Raw genomic sequence first — 12946 nt, forward strand, 5'->3', positions numbered from 1 at the left:
CCCCCCCCCAGGGCATGTGAAGATGGAGCTGGAAGCGTGGTGTGGTGTGGCAGTGAAAGGAGAGACGCCGGGCAGGAAAAGAGGCCTCATCTGCCGTGTGGTTAGCAGGCTCTGTGGCAACGTGGGCACACCTGCGTGTCTTAGCTCTGGCTCGTGCTAGTCCCTACGCGGCACAGTCTTTCTTCACCTGGGAGCTCTATGACAGTTTTTCAGATCCACCCGGGCAGGGCGGGCGCTGGGATCTATAAGGATAAGAGCTGAGGAGAAGCTGTAGCAAGCCCTGTGGTGTCTGTCCCGCTCTGACACGGGCCTTTCCCTCTTAATTAACCTTAATCTGGTTGAGTTTTCTTATGTGGGGAGGAAAGCTGCTGTTCTGGGGGGAGCTTCGTGACATCTTTGCACTGGCAAGAAATTGAATCAGGGAGTGATATTGCAGCTACTGCATGGATTTCTTGGCTACCATCAGCACAGCGCTTGGGTCCCACACAGGGATACCTTTTTGTCTTTTGGAAAATATCTCTCTCATTTTTTTTTTTTTTTTTTTTTTTTTTTTGTAGAAGTCATCTGAAGGGTCAAGAAGGGGGGAACCAGGTGTTCATCTTACCATGAAGCCCAGTATCATCATGTGTTTCCTTGCTGTGGAGCAGTGTTTGCCCTTTGGTGGAGGTGACAGAGGAGCTAACTGGCAGGTGGTCATTTTATGACATGATATTGCTTGTATTTCTTGAAGTGGTGACACTCCCCAAACGCAAAGAGTGGACTTTTCCAGATCAAGAAAAGCAAAAGTGCTTCAAACAGTTTGGTCCGACACCACCTGCAGTTAAAGTAGAGGCGCCCGTTGCACAGCAAAACATCATCTGCCTGTCAAGAGAGTTTCTGAAGGCCTGAGGCATCCTGAAATTATGTGAAGGGTTTTGCAGGAGTCCCTCTGCCATTAGCTCTGCAACAGAAAAATTTCAGGAGTACGTCATCTTTGACAGGTATAATTATGCCTAATGCAGTGTTGAAACTTTGCGGTTTTGAGGAACTTACTGTCAGTCTGATCCCTGTCCACCCACGTCTCCATCAGAGAGGGTCTGAAACCGGTCAATGCTTCTTCTAAGTTGGCGTTAGTTGGAAGCCTGCACGAATTCTAGGAATTTGATTAGAGAGATTATCCTCCCTCTTTTTTTAATTTTTTTTTTTCTCATTTTTATCTCTGAACAAGGAAAGCTGTTTGTTTTTTTTTTTTGCTGTGTTTGAACCTCATTTTCTCCTCTGCCCGGAACGTTACTGAAATCTCCTGGGCTCTGTCAGGTCATTTGGGAAATTCCAGCCCTCTTCTTCCTGCCAACACGCTCTGTGGCCCTGCTGCACCGCCACCAAAATCCTACACAATTAGACCCCAAAGGATGATCCAAATTCAGATTTAATCTTGGGCAAAGAGAAGCCTTTAGATCAAACATCCCCACCGCCGTGCAAAGCAAAGGCTCTGAATGCACCGCCATGCGATGATCATTAGAGGTAGGGAAGATCTGAAGTTTAACACTCACCCAGATGAGTGATGGATAAACATCGCTTTCCTAAAAAAAGCACTTTCTCATGCTCTTTAATCCATCTAGAATTTAACAACTGGGTGCTGACTGAGACACAGCTTGATTGGGGAGAGATGAAGGGACAGAGAGGAAGCTTAACACACAGCCAGCTCAAAGCAAACACTTTTAATGCTGCCTGTCTCGGAAACTTTGAAGAAAAAGCCCTTGTGTCCTCAGCAGTTCTCTGTGGCAACTTTTTGGCATTAAAGTTCACGTAAAAGAATTACGAGTTTCCCATTATCACGTATGGAGATGGGATCTATTGTGCTAATTCCCACGCCGTGGAGATTTAACATTTGCAACACTTGGTTCTGCAGATAGACTGTGATGTGTCCTTTTCAAGCTGCAGCCAGCTACACTGAAATCTTGACTGACACCTCTTATCTGATAGGGGCTGCTTTTCCGCTGGCTGCTCTTTAGAGTGATAAATGTCAGGAGTTTGGGAGTTTGCTTGTATCTAGGCGCTCCATCGGAGACTTTGGGCAGGTAATTATCCTGAGACCATGGGACTTTGTCATGAAATCCACTGCTCTGCTTGTAGAGGGAATGTGTCAGCCGGGGGTCGTGGATCTGCTGTATCCAGGAATCGGGAAGTATCCACAGAGATAAGGAGGGAAGGATAACATCTGAACAGAGATTTTCCCCAACCGAAAATGAAAGCAGACCTTTTCTGACATTGCGAAGTCGTCTGTCTTGATCACCCGGGAAGGCCATGAGTTGGGATTGACTCGGTAGCCTCTAGATTTGAGGCTTCAGTCAAGCAAGCAAAGCAACTAACCCTTGCAGGCTGGTGTCACAGCTGGAGCAAAGCGATAAACCTCTTACGTGAGGGAACCAGTAAAGAAAGCAGATATCTATGGCAGTTAGTGGGCTCTAAACAGAAAAGTTTTTTCTTCTATAAATCCTTAACATATTTTTGTCCTGGTGGAAGCTGCAAGGAGGAAAGAGCTAGGGAACTGGAAGTTTCTTCCTTCCCTTCCTTCTCCTGTGTCTCACTTTCGCTCTTCCTGGCCTATTTTGTTCTTCATTTCCAACATTTATCACCTGAAAGCTGAAAACAGGATTCAGTGGAAGCCATTAAATTTTTACTCTAACATTTCTCAGTGCTCCTGAGGTCTGAGAAATTAGGGTTGGCAGTGAGCAGAGGAAGGAAGAGACAGGAGTCACCTTCCTCATTCTTCTCTTTGCCCAATCCCAGCATGTTCCCACCAGTGTGTCCGCTGCGGCTGAAATAACTAAAGTCTCTACCTGGAACTAATGTCAACCTTTTATATATATATATATGTATTTTTTTTCCCCAGAAAAGCAGCACAAGCCAATATCGGTGGGCTTTTTGCACCTTCATACCCCACAGGAGGAGGTGACAGAACTGTTCCCATCCCAGCCAGGCGTGGTGGCTGGTGAGGTGGCTACCAGAGGCTGACTGGCTCTGGCTGATGCCGGCAGCAGAGCCTGGGGCAGGTGAGCTGGGATGGCTGTGGGGTGGCACTGAGGGGATGAAGAGGCTGCGGCAGCGTCCCCCACCAGCCTGGAACCCAGAGCAACACAGCTCTGCTGTGGGTCACGGTTGGGATTAATGCACCCACCCTGCCCCATCTTCCCTTCCCCGCTCAGACGCGCTGTGGCTGGTGATGTAGGTGCAGCGGGATGTCCTGCTCACCCATTCCCGACAGATATGCTGAGAGAGCCTTCCCCTGCCCCCCTGGATAGCTGGGACGGTGTTTTTGTGGGCGCTGGCTGCCCCATGCCTGGTTCCACGCTCCTTGGGCAGCCCCGCAGCCCCCGGCCCGCAGCTCCTGCCGCAGCTCGGCTCTGCAGGGCAAGAGCAGCTCAGCCCCTGTTCGGAGGCACAGGGTGAGGAACGCTGGCTCCGTGTTCAGATGCCTGAGTCAATTCATTTAGGTGCTTGAGGGTAACAGTTGCTTCATCTGGTTGGCTTTTTTCCTGTTGTTTGTGCCTTTGTTTGCTTCCCCCTCCTTTCCCCTTAACATACCCTTTGAGCTGTTCTTTAATTGAAGTAAACGGAGCAGCTGCTATGGTGTGTGTTGTTTTTCTCATTTTCCCCTGTGAGTCACACATTTCCTTCCTTAATGTCTCTATCTTCCGTCGGTCTGTACTAATGAAGCCCCACATCTCAGCTGCTGAATGCTCAAGTTCGTCTGCCTGGAATTTTCTAACTCATTTCAATTCATTTCCCACTTTCCCCTCTCCCCACCCCTGCCGCCTTTCTCCCATTCCCACCCCATCTCTTTTTATCACCTCTCCCTGTCTTTGAGCCTTCTCCCACCCCTCTCCCCCCGTGTCCCACCAGCCACAGCTCCCTGCCTGCAGCAAGGTGCTGAGACCTGTCACATCATTGCATACACCCTGCTGGGAAGGTGGACAGCGCTGCCGGGGGTGCCACGTCTTGGTGGCAGGGCAAGGAACATCTCCTAAAGCTCTCTGCTGCCATGGGGCTGGAGAAGCCCTTCCTGGGCCTGTGGGAGCCAGGAAATATTCAGAGCAGGCATTGTCCCTTTTGTCCCTCTTTGTTCCACAGGGGAAGGAACTGGGAGTGGGGAAAGCTGCCCCGTGGCTGTGTACCCTGCGTGGGTTTCAACCCAAAGCACTCAACCAGGAGCAAGCAACGGCAAATGGCAATATCTCCGCTCTGCTTACAAAGGTCATTCCTTCCACAGGTGTAGCTGCTCTGAGAAAAGAATAGCAACGTGGGGTGTGGGAAGCGATTCCCTGGTGTGCCCTGACGCCGTGGGGGTCTGAGGCACAGGGAGCAGAACACGCCAGCTGAGAGGCTCTGCCCTTGACAAAGTCAGGCGCCACCACTGCTTGGTGCCGGCTTACGCTGGCATGAACCCGTGTGCTGATGTCTGCTGATCAGGGGGGTCACTGCTAGTCCTGGGTTGGTTTTTTTCTTTCCCCATTATTGCTGGTTTTTGTGGGTTTTGATGGACACTTCCCACTTCGAGCCCCGCTGATCTCTGTTGCGTTTTCATCCTTTTGCAGAAGACGGGGATGGCTGCTTCTTCTCTTAAGAAGGTGGGAACTGAGGCACAAAGAAGCAAGGACCCAATCTGAAAGTTGGGCTCAGAGCACGTCACAGGTGATGTGTCAGCAGCCCTTGTCTAGAGGATCCTGGGACAAGTCAGCACTGCAGTCTCTGTAGTGTCCCTCGGCAACATCAAGGACGCTAAAGAGACTCCTGGGAGTTTTTGGTGGCGGTGCTCACTGAAAAACCCATCACAACAGGATCAGATCCCTTCTCAGCTCTCGCTCCTTTCTCTCTCCCACCTGGTACAGCTGTCTTCTCATTTCAGGAATAAGCAGAACTGAGTCCTTGAGATTCAGCTGCAGGAATTAGATCCCAGACCTTGAGTTTTGCAGGTTAATTCCCATCCTTACCACCAAACATCTGATTCCCCCAGAAGAAAAATCAGGGTTAAGATCGTTTTAGAACCATAATAGAAGAAATAAATGCAAATCTTTGCAGGGAAAAAAAACACAACAACCAACAAACCGAAACCTTGATAGCTATCAGACACCGGCTTACGTGCCTCTGGGAGAACCAGCGGAAGAAGTCAGAGTTATGAGCACTGGATGGCTGGAGGAATTCTGCTCTTGCTATAGATTTTGTTATGCTGTTTTTGCTTTAAAATGCACGTACAAAGAAAAAAAAACAACCAACCCTCAACAAACAAAAAAAAAAGGTAACAAAATAAAACACGCCAGCGCTTTTCTCTTTGGCTTCAGGACCTCCTGTTGAGGTTCCCTCATCACCATAGAGATAGTATTGCTTGTTAGGCCTCAGACTAGCAGTTGGAATTCAAGTGGACAAAAAGACCTAAACAAACCCATTATAAATCCCCAATTACTTTCAAACTGTCAGGCTTATTAAAAAATGTAAATATCCTTCTCGTTCTTGCAGAGAGTGTATAAAAATGCATGAGGCTAAAAGTCAGCTGAGCTGAAAGGAGATGATTTCTGAAATAACTTTGCTGGGAAAATGGCAGAAGTTGCTCCTGGGGGGCAGGAGGAGGACAAAGTATAACCTGCCCGGGTCACTGGTCCCATTCATCCTCGCTGTTGGCATGTTGTTGGCACTACTCTGCCCTACGGACTAACTTTTTAGGCTGATTTTCTGCTTCTTTGCAGGAGACATTCATACAGATCCAACCGAGGGAATTTCTACCAGCTGACACAAGTTGGACCCCAGCTACAGGTGGCTGGAAGCACCCTGTGCTTTTCAGTATTTACCACCCACCTCAATGGAATTGTTTTTCCTGTTAATGTTTTTCTCCTGCTTTTCCCTCCTTTCCGCGCTTCTGCAAATGGGAAGGGCATTTCTCTTCTTCTTGGATTTGGTCTTGCCCTGACTGCACGGGAGTTTCTCGTGAGTCTCTCTTTAGAGCAAAGCAATAACATCTCCTTTCTGACCATGGGTCACTCCTGGATTCAACAAGGGTTTGCTCCAGAGGCTGCGGTTCCCCAGCCACGCAGCAGAGCTGCTGTGAGCCCTGCAAGTCGGTGAGGGACCTTTCATCTTCTTCAACACGATTCACATTGAGAAGCTCCTTCCCCACTGCTATCCACAGCTACCGATGACAGCCCTCCAGAGGGAACGTTACCCAATGAAGGCAACAAACTTGATGTCTTAGTGTTAGGTGGATTCGAGTGTCGTCGTTCTGGTGGTAGAAAGGGGACAGTGTTGCCCACAAACTGGGGAGAAAAGCAATATTCCTTCTGCTCGTCTCAAAGGCAAAGATCTGGGACATTGGCAAAAGGGCAAAATGATCCCTGGGGAGCCGTTGAAAGGCAAACTGGTGTGCCATGGGTGCTGGGAGGTCTCTTTTACTCTATATGAAAAAAATATCTCACTCGATTATCTTTCAGGCTGAAGATACAAAGAGTTCTTGCCTGGAGGGAACCCTCCTTGTCTGGTCTCTTGTATATCACAAGATACAGATTCCGAATACAAGAGCGTATTTCGTACAGTTGCCCTGCTTCGGAGCCCAAGAGCGAGCTTTCTCTGATGCTAAATTTGTAGCCTTCATGGCATGCACCCGTGATGGCAGGATGCTCAAGCCAAAGGCACAAGATTGCCCTTACCCCAGAGAACTTATCGTCTCATAAAAATCCAGGAAGAAGAGCTGGATGTTAGACAACAATGAGCTAAATAAAGTCGGCAACCTCCTTGTGGTGTCCAGGTTGGGTAGGCATCATGGTGAAGGAGGAAACAAGGAAAGATTTGAAGGCAGAAGATTAACAGAAGCTGAGAGAAAGCTGCTCATGAGCAGAGGGGAGCAAGGAGAAACGTCTTTGTGTGGAAGTCGGATGTGTAGCAGTGGCGTAGGGTCTCGGTATGTACTGGGGCACTGGTGCAGCACTGGTAGTGCTCGGGGCAGGGGAAGGAAGGGCAGGCCTTCAGAGGAAGGTGAGGAATGTCAACATCTCATTACACCTGTGTGCCAACCCATGATGTGTGACTGCCATATTTTATCCAGCAATGCGCCTGTACCTCAGAGGTGTATACGATAAAAGAGGCAGTGGCTAAATGTTTAATTAAAGAAGGAAAACTGAAGTGATAACATGAAAAAAAAGCTTAATTGCTGTTCTGATCAGTCATCAGCAGGGACTAGCTGAAAAAGCTGCTGCCCTAGAATCTCACTGGAGTCTTTGCAGGGGCTGCAGAACTTGGCACTTCTGCCCGTTCTCTGGAACAGCCAGATAGCGGAATCCCCCTTTCCCACCCATTTGCAGGTGCTTTGGCACTAGTTATATTTTTGTCTGGATGCTTATGAGAACCCGGTATTTTAATTTCGGAGCATTTGAAGGTGTCCCCACGGCCTTGGCAGCAGCATTTTCCCAGGGAAACTCCTGTTTGAAGGAAGAATGTTGGGGGACATGCGAAGTCTTCCCTTCCTGTGCAGTTCTGCTCCGCGCTGCCTTGGCCCCCCGCCATCTCCTGATGTGGAGAGTCTGTGATATCCCGGCGACTGCCCTCTCGACCTGGTGATCCTGCAGGGCCTGCCGTCATCTCTGCCCTCACCGAGCAGCTGAGATGTTTTCTGCCTCGAGTCTTTAGGCGATGCGTTTTCGGAGCGAAAGGACAACGAGCGTTGACTCCGTATTAATGCCAAACTTTAAATGTTTTGACTATAAAACCGAAACACCATTACCTATTCCCTGCAGAGCTCCTCTCCTCTCTCTCCTTCCCTTCTCCTCTCCACACTGTAGCCTTTTGTATGTCTCAGGCATTAATCCCTCGCTGCCGGGGTGTGTAAATTAAAGAATAATAGAGCTGCAGAGGCATAAGCTCGCTATGATGGGGAATGTGTTTGTATGCTAAGAAGCAATTTCAGCGAAAATTAACTCAATTTCATCTGAAATAGTGAAGACCGGCATAAGCTGGCAGATCCCCGAGGACGGTAAAATTACTTCGTCAAAGCTCTGCTTGCTTAAATTAACCAAGCAAGCACTCCAGGTTATTGGCGAGATGCAGCTAGTAACTAGGTTTTAATAAACAAAAATAGCTTTTTGGATAAATAGGGAAAGTGCAAAGCATCTTATGTATTCTGCTGATGTTTTTATCTGTGTGTCCTGAGCAGCAAGACCTTCACATTTCTTCAGGAGCTTTCTTCAAGTCTCCGTGTCCAGCTGGTCTCTCTTCAGAGCCTTTGCAAACCAGTATGAATCAAAAAGTGGGTTTGGAGATGATGTTGGATAAACATTTTCCCAGCAACTAACAGACTCGATGGCTCAGTTTGCAACGTCGAGGTACGGTAACGACGACAGTTTTTAGAGGTATTTTGTTCTTTTTTCAAAGTCAGAAGATGACTATTGTTGGGTTTATCATATTAAATTGCTCAAAAATATGATGTGGTGTCAGAACAAGGGTTGATCTGCGCTGTCACCAGTACGGCAGATGCCCCAGATGAGCACATTGCCGCCAACAGGCAAGTCATGGTGTGAGCCTTCTCCTCCAGCTGGGAGCTCGGGTCCAAGGGGAGGGAAAAATTTCATCATGACAGGAAGAATGGCGCAAGGACCAGCTCAGAGGGCTTGTAAATCAGTTGAGATTGTGCTGGTTGGTATAATTTTTTTTTTCTATTAATAGCATTTCTAAGGATTGTGTTTTGCAAAAAGACTTTGCTGTTGGAGGTCATGATCATTAGGAAGGGCCTTCTGGAAAATGGATGTTGGGATTATTCTTTTGCCTCATGGTCCAGCAGTGTCAGGAAGGAAGGTTGTTTCCTTAGGATCTCATTCCTACAGGTGTTGCGATGTCGGTTTTGGGACTAGTATTCATCAGAAATGTCACTTAATTGGACAGAAGAGCTTGAGAACCTATCCACAGGAAGGGAATGTGGAAAAGCGTCTCAGAGTTGCAAAAATACGTAATCTCCATTGACTCTCTCTCCTTTGCTTCTCTCTCTCCAAAAGAGGCCATCGGTATTCAAAGAGCACTCGATAGTTAAAAGCTTTGGGTTTATGTCATCAGTACCCCCACTGGAAGGAGGGATTGTTCCTTCGTGTCTCAGCCAAGTCATGATTTCTGGCACTGGGAGTCACTTCTGTTCCCGGCTCCAAGTCCCCAGTGGATAGGACTATTGATGGTTTATCCAAGGAAAGGAGAGTTGCAGAAGAATCAGACCAGCCAAACCAGAGCATGAGGATGGAACCCAACCACACAGGGACAGCACTCCCCCCGTTGCTTATTTGTCCCCTCCCTTCCTACCATAAATCTCAGTATCCGCAGCGGGGAAAGCAGCTGCATAAAAGATTTGCTGAGCCATCCACTCATTAAAGTGTTTCACTGGCGAAGAAATACTTTCTCTCGCTGTTGCATATTTACAGTTTGGAGATTGCTTGTTAGGACAATCGGAGGTTGTATTTTTTAGCTGTGCTGGTTTCGGATGTCAGGAGAAGACCCTTGGTTAATAACCCACCATTACTGCCACGAAGTGCGGTGCCCCAACTTGGGAGACAGCTGGCAGCCCCCCTCCCCATAAACAAAAACACAGGGTAGGGAAAACAGGGCCAGCTCCGTGTAAAATCGCCTCCCTTTGATAAGATTAATTGCAGAAATGCCACCAACTTGTCATTAAACCCAGAAAATGCATTTGGAGCAAGGGATAAATTGCCCAGGGAGGCAGTGGCTCATTCGGACAAATGCGGCCCTCTGAGACCTTTCCTCACAGCGCTCCTCCATCGGGTTGTCTGTCGCTTTTACTTCTTTTCCCCATTAATGCAGTGGCTGTGGTCAGAAAGGTGCCAGCTTTACACACCCTCAAAAACCAGCCAGGGGAAAAAAAAAAAAAAAAGGATCCCTTCCCTGCCGCCCCCCACCCTCAGCAACCGGGCCACCCGCTTTCGCAGAGCTCCTATCTGCTCCCTGCATGCTGCTCCCGTGGCGTATCTGCTCCCTTCGCTGATAAGACCCAGTTCATCTATTGTCAGCCCCGCTGAGCCAATCTAGCTGCATTCGAGCGAGCTGGATTTTGTTCTGCATCACGTATCAATGACAACTTCCAGCTACGGCCTTGCTTTAAAAAAAAACCTTGCCGGTGAGGGTGCATGGAGCTCGAAGAGCGAGGCAGATCTCTAAGCACAAAGGGAATTCAAAGCAGCTCAAAACCAGGCTTTGAAAATAGAGCAAATATGCTGTGGAGGCCATCAGGAGAGACTAGATAAACATGGGACACCAAGATAGCCGCAGGCTAGACCGCTGTACAGCACCGTACCTGGAACAGCAGTGTCAGTGGATACAAAACGCGGCAGTAGCCTGCTATAGAGGCAGAAAAAGGATGATTTGCGGTTAAGGCACAGCAGTGACACTGAGTGGCTGGAGTCTGTTGCAGGTGATCTTAGCTGTGGGCTCCCTTCCTTGCAGCGTTCACCAGTCGTCTCGACTGGAGAGGAGATTTTGCGCGTCAATCGTCTCGACTGGAGAGCGGGGGAATCAACAGGGTCCCACACCTGGACCTCTGCAGCCCTGTGGAAATCTGCCCCAGTGACGCGGCAGCCTCTGGGGTGGGGAGCAGAAGGGACTTGTGCAGACTGCCTCCAGCTAAATGGGGCTGCGTTGCAGCCAAGGCCTTGAAGAGCTACTGTAATTTGAATAATAAATAAAACGTAGCCTTCAACTGCAGTTTTATTAGCAGGATGACACATTTTAAAATCAAATTACTTTGATACTCTCATCTCGGAAGAGTCAAGATGCAGGGGAAAAGCCAATTGCACAGGTGCTTTGCAGATTATGAAGCTGCTCAAGCTGTAGTTTGTGTGTATTTCACCTTTAATGAACCTGCCATTTTATGAGTCAGCACTGATGGGAAATGCGGTGGTTGTCTTTCAGGAACACCTTACGCTTTGTCTCTGCCTGCCAAGATGTCACCTCCTTGCTCTTTGCTCTCAGACTGCCATTGTTTTCCTTCAGCCCTTTTAGACTTTCCCTACTCAAAAGATTAACCCTACAGTCTCACGCTGGAGAACTTACTTCAGCTGAAGAGAAACAGCAGCACGAGGCAGATAAGAAAGTAATTGTACCCTGAGGAAACGCGAGGAGTGTCTGCATCATATACTCTTGCTTTACAAAATAGCAGCTACTTATGCAAAGCGAGCAGCCCTTGAAATCCAAGACCGGCTACGTGGAAAAGCCATCATGGCAGTTACCTCGTTAGACCTCTGTCATGGCTACGTGGAGCAGTTTCTCTCCCATCCTTATTTCAGTTTTTCACCGTCAGAGATGGTGTGTCTCACTGCCTGCCTGCACCGTGTTGTGGCCACGTCTCTGGGCAGACGAATTGTGAAAATCCAACGCGAGAAGCCTGAGGGGAGGAGAAGGGAAAGGAGGGTTGAGATGAAGCATCTTGCGGTGAGGAGTTGGTGGCAGATCCAATATGGGGTTTAGACCAGATCTAGGATCGTTTCCTGCAAGAATCTCCCAAGGCTGCCCAGAGGAATCACACGATTTCCAGGGCTCTCGATACGAGCTAAACGTCACAAAAAGTGACTCCCTGGGCACCCCCAGAGATCAGGGGCACCCACGCAGCAGGTTGTGCTGATGCCCTTCATCCTTGCTCCGGAAGGGCCATGCTAGTGCAGAGAAGGGTTATGGACATGCAGAAAACAAAGATCAGACAACGTCATGGAAGAAAATCCATCAAGCTTTGTTAACCAGAGAGAGATCCATTATTTGAGGTGGGAAATACGAGGCCTGAGGTCTGTGGGAACAGGTAGAGCACGGAGCAGAGCAGAGACGGTATCTTCACCCCGTCTGTGCCCTTCCCTTGCTGCGATCAGCAACACGACAGCAGCCTGGCTGCACGTTTGGCTTCGCTCACTGCAAAGCTCTCTACTTTGAACCTCAGAGGTAAAAATAGTCAGAGATCTCTGACTCGATTCACACAAGTGTCTTTCAGATGGGAAAAGCTTTCAATTGCTTCCAGCCTGGGGCCAGGACAGTATCAGTGACCACGAAGTAGAAGACTCCACATCCTGTATTAACCAGTCACTGCAGTCTCGTTCTCTCTTCTTTTCCTTGCCTTGACTTTGGGTGGTTTTTTTTTTCAGTCTCTAATGAAGCACAAGTATCCGGAAGGAAGGCATGCCAGGGGTGAGAGGGAAATGGCCTTCTGATCTCTCCTCTTGAAGGAAGATTTGGAACATTTTAATAAAGTGGATTAAGAACTCGGACACAAAAAGTAACCCGTTTCTCTGTGACAGGTGCTTTAATCTTCTCCCTGAGCTGCTGATAAAGGCTTTCCTTAAAGAAACCTCCTGAACACAAAAGGGAAAGTAAAAGAATGCAGAATAGACTGAGAGGTGCAAGATGTTTAAAGGCACCCCCAAAACCGAAGCTGCTTGGGTGTTAATTGTGTTCTCTTTTCCCAGAGCCTGTTTTCCTCTTTCGTTTCAGATTTTGGATCAATGCTACAGGCTGCAAAGCTGAGGCAAGGAAGGAAAAAGCCTTTGATTAGACAATCTGAGCGGTAAAAAAAAAAAAGGGTATTGAACAAAAAGTACAGTCAATGAGCTACTCAATACAACAATTAGAAGGTGAAACTTTTTCTTTCCCTTTCGAAACAAGACACACCTCTGCTCCGCTGGAAGGAGGTGGGTGGGAGGAATTTTTCCCATTCTGGTTCCCAATTGTCTCCTGGACCTAATCCATTTCAAAGGAGAATGTGACCTATAAAACTGGCCCACTTTCGTTTCACCCAGTACAGCCTATAAAACTCTCTGGCATTTAAAGAGACACTCCTGGTGTTTACAGCGACAAGCTTTCTGTTACGATAAATTAATAAAGATGTAGAAAAACGTCTGTACAAGTGTTCCTGGAATATTTCTAATTACAGAGTCTTTCCAACAGTGCT

The sequence above is a fragment of the Athene cunicularia genome (assembly GCF_003259725.1).
Source record: "Athene cunicularia isolate RWA chromosome 12 unlocalized genomic scaffold, athCun1 chr12_part1, whole genome shotgun sequence".
Lineage (NCBI taxonomy): Eukaryota > Metazoa > Chordata > Aves > Strigiformes > Strigidae > Athene > Athene cunicularia.